General features: G+C 38.9%; 1 protein-coding gene across 1 annotated transcript in view; it reads left to right on the top strand.

The window, feature by feature from the left end:
* The window catches only part of LOC113894728 (sulfotransferase 1 family member D1-like), a 37,691-nt gene continuing 31,691 nt past the window's right edge, over positions 1-6,000 (top strand). Inside the window, exon 1 of the mRNA XM_027545401.1 lies at positions 1-324. The gene's annotated coding sequence lies outside the window, so the exon portion shown is untranslated. The remainder of the gene's footprint in view (positions 325-6,000) is intronic.

The raw sequence follows: 6,000 nt of genomic DNA, 5'->3' as shown, positions 1-6,000 counted from the left end.
TGGGCTTGGGAGTGAATTGTTTTGTTCAGGTTAATGTGGTCTAACATTGGCTTTTATCAATGCGAAGGATACTATATTATTTCTAGGTCATATAATTAACCTCCAGAGATAGTTACATTTCAAGGGACATTTTTCAAAGAAGTAAACAAAAGATGTCTAGGGAAAACAGCCATTTTTTTTTCAACATTTTGTGAGCTTTCACCAACTCAATTTCTTTTAAACAGAGTAAATTATACACCACTCAAAAGTATCATTCTTTTAATGATTTTGTGGCTCTGACTTGTAACTTCAGGATACTCATTTACAGCTTTCAGGAGTTTAAAGGTAAGTTAAATTTGATTACCTTTCTTCGATGAATACTTTCAGTATTTTTAGGAGTCATAATGCTACTTTAGAACATTGAACACATGCAAAATTTCAATTCAATTCAGGAAATATTAAAAGACACTGATATTATTAGTTTACCTTCTATGTATGATCCGTAATAACCAGATATTGGCAAAAACACAAATATTCCAAAAGTTACCAAAACTTGTGTATAAATTAAATTAAAACATTTCATTGTACAATTCTCATACATGAAACAAGGTGAAAAATGCATAATATCTCCCTTAAGAAATGGTTCCAAATGAAATTTTACATAAGCAGTTAAATATATATGAATATTGAATGAAAACAAACATTATTAAAAGAAATCATTAGTGTAATTCAGTTGTTCTAAAAGTCATTCCCTATGTTCTTTAGTAATCTTTTCCATGTGTTTATGAAGCACTTTATTGTGTGTGATATTGAACAAAAAATAATGCTGATTTTCTATTTTTTCTACTTTAAATATTTCTTGTATCTCTAATTAGCTAAGCCTCATGGTCAAAATCTACAACTTGTAGTATAGGTCTACCAACCACCTTACCGCAATTTCGCACTTCTCTTATGTCACTGTATTAACATTTATTTCTTCAGTGTTTATATTTAAAAGGTAGTATAGAATAGTAATTAAGTTTGCTGGCTCTGTCATCAGACTATGTGGGTTCAAACCCAGTCCTGCCACATACTGTGATGTTACTTGGACAAGTTACTGAAGCTTTCTCTATGTGGATTTTCCCCTGGGTAAAATAGGGGTAATAGAACTTAAATTAGAAGATTTAAAAAAATGATTAAATAACATCATACATGCACTGAAAGCAGAGTTGTGTGTTTATATGCATATGTGTATGAATGTGCATGTATTTTGAAAAATTAATTAGAATGCAAACTCCTTGTTGATTGGGTCTATGACCTACTGCCACTTCCCAGTATATCCCAAAGTACTAACTTGATGATCAAAATTATAGCTGTAAGATAAAATAATTAAATTCTTGATTATTACACCTAGAATATTGGAGTAGTTTCATTTCATTTCAGAATACATTTATTAGGACTTCCCAGATGTCTCAAGTAGATATCTCAAGTAGTAGAGAATCCCCCTGCCAATGCAAGAGGTACAGGAGAAGATCCCTGGATCAAGCAGATGCCCTGGAGTGGGAAATGGCAACTTGCTCCAGTATTCTTGCTTGGAAAACTCCATGGACAAGGAGCCTGGGGGCTACAGAGCCTGGTGGGCTACAGTCCATGGTATCACAAAGAGTCAGGCTCGAATGAGTGATAGAGCACAATCACGACAAATGCAATTACATTTATTCATCTCATTACAGCAAAGGCCTTGGAATTACAAAGTCAAATATATATTCCAATCTAGGGACAAGAACCTAAGTTCTGATTAGGGAAGTGAAAGTGAAAGTGAAGTCACTCAGTTGTGTCTGACTCTTTGTGACCCCATGGACTGTAGCCCACTAGGCTTCTCCATCCATGGGATTCTCTGGGCAAGGATACTGGAGTGGGTTGCCATTTCCTTCTCCAGATTAGGGAAGTAGACCCTGTAAACAGACAATAACAAATTTTAAAATATATAAAATAATATCAGTATATTCAATATATGGAAATGGAGAAGAAAAAGTGACTAATTTTGTCTTTAGGTCACCAAGAGAGCTTTTCAGAGGATGTGAAACTTGTACAAGTATTTAAGAAAAAAATAAGAGTTGTTGGGATCAGTTTAGTTCAGTCACTCAGTCCTGTCCAACTCTGCAGCCCCATGAACTATAGCACGCCAGGCCTCCCTGTCCATCACCAACTCCCAGAGTTCACCCAAATTCATGTCCATTGAGTAGGTGATGCCATCCAACCATCTTATCCTCTGTTGTCCCCTTCTCCTCCTGCCCTCAATCTTTCCCAGCATCAGGGTCTATTCCAATGAGTCAGCTCTTGGCATCAGGTGGCCAAAGTATTGGAGTTTCAGCTTCAACATCAGTCCTTCCAATGAACACCCAGGACTAATCTTCTTTAGGATGGACTGGTTGGATCTCCTTTCAGTCCAAGGGACTATCGAGAGTTTTCTCCAACACCACAGTTCCAAAGCATCAATTTTTCTGTGCTCAGCTTTCTTTATAGTCCAACTCTCATATCCATACACGACTACTGGAAAAACCATAGCCTTGATGAGATGGACCTTTGTTGGCAAAGCAATGTCTCTGCTTTTGAATATGCTATCTAGGTTGGTCATAACTTTCCTTCCAAGGAATAATCTTCTTTTAATTTAATGGCTGCAATCACCGTCTGCAGTGATTTTAAGAGAAGAGTATCAGCTCAAAGACAGAATCATACAAATGCAGCAGCTAGATAGAAGGATATGGATCTTTTTTTTTTTTTAATAGGGAGGGTCAGAGAAGTTAAGTGTAAAAACCATTGCCAAATTCTCTAAACTTTCTCCTTTCAACATGGGGTTTTGATTAGGTGTTACAGAGATCATGATGGTTAGCAGGTGAAAGGGAGGAACTGAATTTAGAGATAAGGAGACTAATTCTAAGACTATTGCCTTAGTACATTATGGATGATGATAAGGGCCAAAAAGTAAGACTCAGGAGAAGGGAGATAATAATAATGACAGTATTAACAATGGCTGTGCTGTGTTCAGTCTTTGTCCAACTCTTTGCAACCCCCATGGACTGCACCCCACTAGGCTACACTATCCAAGAATTCTTCAGGCAAGAATACTGAAGTAGGTTGCCATGCCTTCCTCCACGAGATCTTCCCAACCCAGGGATCGAACTCAGGTCTCCTGCCCAAGAATACTGGAGTGGGTAGCCTATTCTTCCTGACCCAGGAATTGAACTGGGTATCCTGCCTTGCAGCAGATTGTTCACCACTCAAGCTACCAAGGAAGCCCTAACAATGGCTACCATTTATCAAATATATACCATGTTTTATGAGCATTCATGTTATATCTGTCATCTTATTTTTCCATCACAATAGCTTTATAAAGTAAATAAGTTACCACTGCTGTTTTAAATTGATGAATTGAACTTAAATTTGTGATTTGTCCAGAGTCCTCCTGATAATAAACAACAGACCTGGCATATAAATTTGAATTAGAGACTTTACAGTCTTAACAGCTGAGTTAGTTCATGAAGAGAAGGTGCTTTTCTCAGGGATTTGTTGTTGTTTAGTTGCTCAGTTATTCCAACTCTTTTGCAAGCCCGTTGACTCAGTAACACATCAGGCTCCTCTGTTCATGGAATTTTCCAGGCAAAAATACTGTCATGGGTTGCCATTTACTTTTCCGGGGAATCTTCCCCAGCCAGGGATCAAACTCATGTCTCCTGCATTGGCAGGCAGACTTTTTACCAGTGAGCCACGGGGGAAGCCCCTTTACTGGGGATATTTGAAAGATCATGTTGATGTATGGCAAAACCAATACAATACTGTAAAGTAAAATAAAATAAAATAAAAAGAAAGATAAAAAGATCTGTGAGCCAAATGGTTTTGGAAGAGTCTGCTGCTGCTGCTACGTCGCTTCAGTCGTGTCCGACTCTGTGCAACCCCATGGATTGCAGCCCACCAGGCTCCTCTGTCCCCGGGATTCTCCAGGCAAGAACACTGGAGTGGGTTGCCATTTCCTTCTCCAATGCATGAAAGTGGAAAGTGAAAGTGAAGTCGCTCAATCGTGTCTGACTCTTAGTGACCCCATGGACTGCAGCCTACCAGGCTCCTCTATACGTGGGATTTTCTGGGCAGCAGTACTGGAGTGGGGTGCCATTGCTTTCTCCTTTGGAAGAGTCAAGGAGAAGGTCAAATCTAACATGGCACCCAGATTTCAGATTTAGGTGGTGAGGTGAACATGGTGTTATCAAAATATGAGGTATATAGGGATTCTAGGATAAGAACTCAGAGAAGGCAATGGCACCTTAGTAGCGACTTAGCAGCAGCAGCAGCAGCAGGATAAGAACTGGTTTGCTGGAGAGTGAGGTTATTGAGTTTAATTTGCTGTTATTGAATTTAGACTTGGCTGAGAAATGCTGGGGGAAGACAGGTGGTAGCAGTTGGATGCCTAGGCCAGGAGCTCAGAACAGAAACCTAAAAAAATAATGGTAAATATTATCTTCTAGAGGCATCGGTTTACAGGTGGTTGTTAAAACCATAGAAAAAATGTGCAAAATAACATAAGGGAGCCAACCATGGGATTTCAAAGAAAAACAATACCTCTGTTCTAAATAGGTAGAAATATTTTGGGTATTTTTGAAAACAGAATAAACAGAGATGAGAAATTATTCTATACTATCCGTGGTATGCTTGGCTATACTGCAGCAAAAAAAAAAAAAAAAAAAATCAAATACCAAACTATCTATGGTTTAACACAATAAATACTTATTTTTCACTGTCACTGTCTGAGGAAGATATCTCAATCTTGTACCTGAGTGTTTGAACACGTATGCTCCCAGGGCTCCAAGGCAGTAGAACAGAAGACTGGAGGGTAGAGGCATGGTTTTACATCACCCACAGCCCATCAACTAGAACTCAGGTCCATGCTCTCTATCTAACTGGCTAGAGAGACTGAAAGATAGTCTTGATGCTCAGAAAGAGCTAAAGGTGTTGTGAATGCACTGCACCTCCCTGGCTAGCCCTTCCTCTATCACCAGTGCCCGGAAATAGTATTTGATGTTCAGTGTGTGTATATGTGCTCAATCATGTCTGACTCTTTGTGACCCCATGGACTGTAGGCTACCAGGCTCCTCTGTCAATGGGATTATCAGGCAAGAATATTGGAGTGAATTGCCATTTCCTCCCTCAGGGTATCTTCTTGATACAGAAATTAACACGTCTCCTGTGTCTCCTGCATTGGCAGGCAGATTGTTTACCACTGAGTCACCTGAGAAGCCCTTGATATTCAGTAATGTCAGAAATATTACTGAAATATTACTGAAATAATTACTGAAATATAAATTCAGTAATATTCAGAAAATGCTACTAGGTAACTATATCAAAATGTGTTATTTTGGAAGGAAGGGAGAGAAACAACCTCTAACTGTGCACATTTTAAACTTTACATTTCTTATGCTTTTTTTTTTTCACAGTTAGGAATTCATGAAACTTAGCCAAGGCCAACAGGAAATACTGCAGTACTATGGGGCTTCCCTGGTGGCTCAGAGGTTAAAGCGTCTGCCTCCAATGTGGGAGACCTGGGTTCCATCCCTGGGTTCGATCCTTGGGTCGGGAAGATCTCCTGGAGAAGAAAATGGCAACCCACTCCACTGTTCTTGCTTGGAGAATCCCATGGACAGAGGAGCTTGGTAGGCTATCGTCCACGGGGTCGCAAACAGTTGGACTCGACTGAGTGACTTCACTTTCACAGTACAATTATATCATAGGCCAACACAGTCATAAATTTGCTTTTGAGATATGCCAAACACAAAAATTAACTTATCATTATCTACTGGTATTGCAACTTTGTGGTCTTTATAAATCCTCAAATTCTTGGTTAAAAAAAGATAACTAATATCTATTGCAATTGTATAATCCTTTTTCAATAATGTTCAGAAACATTGCAGAATCAGTTTTATCACCAAGCTCTTACATGAGGACAAAACTGCTTTTAAAACTAGGCACTGTGGCAGGTTAGTGGACATACCT

The sequence above is a fragment of the Bos indicus x Bos taurus genome, chromosome 6 (genome assembly GCF_003369695.1).
Source record: "Bos indicus x Bos taurus breed Angus x Brahman F1 hybrid chromosome 6, Bos_hybrid_MaternalHap_v2.0, whole genome shotgun sequence".
Classification (NCBI taxonomy): Eukaryota; Metazoa; Chordata; class Mammalia; order Artiodactyla; family Bovidae; genus Bos; species Bos indicus x Bos taurus.
Note: the sequence above shows the minus strand (reverse complement) of the source record. Positions and strands in the feature narration are given on the sequence as shown.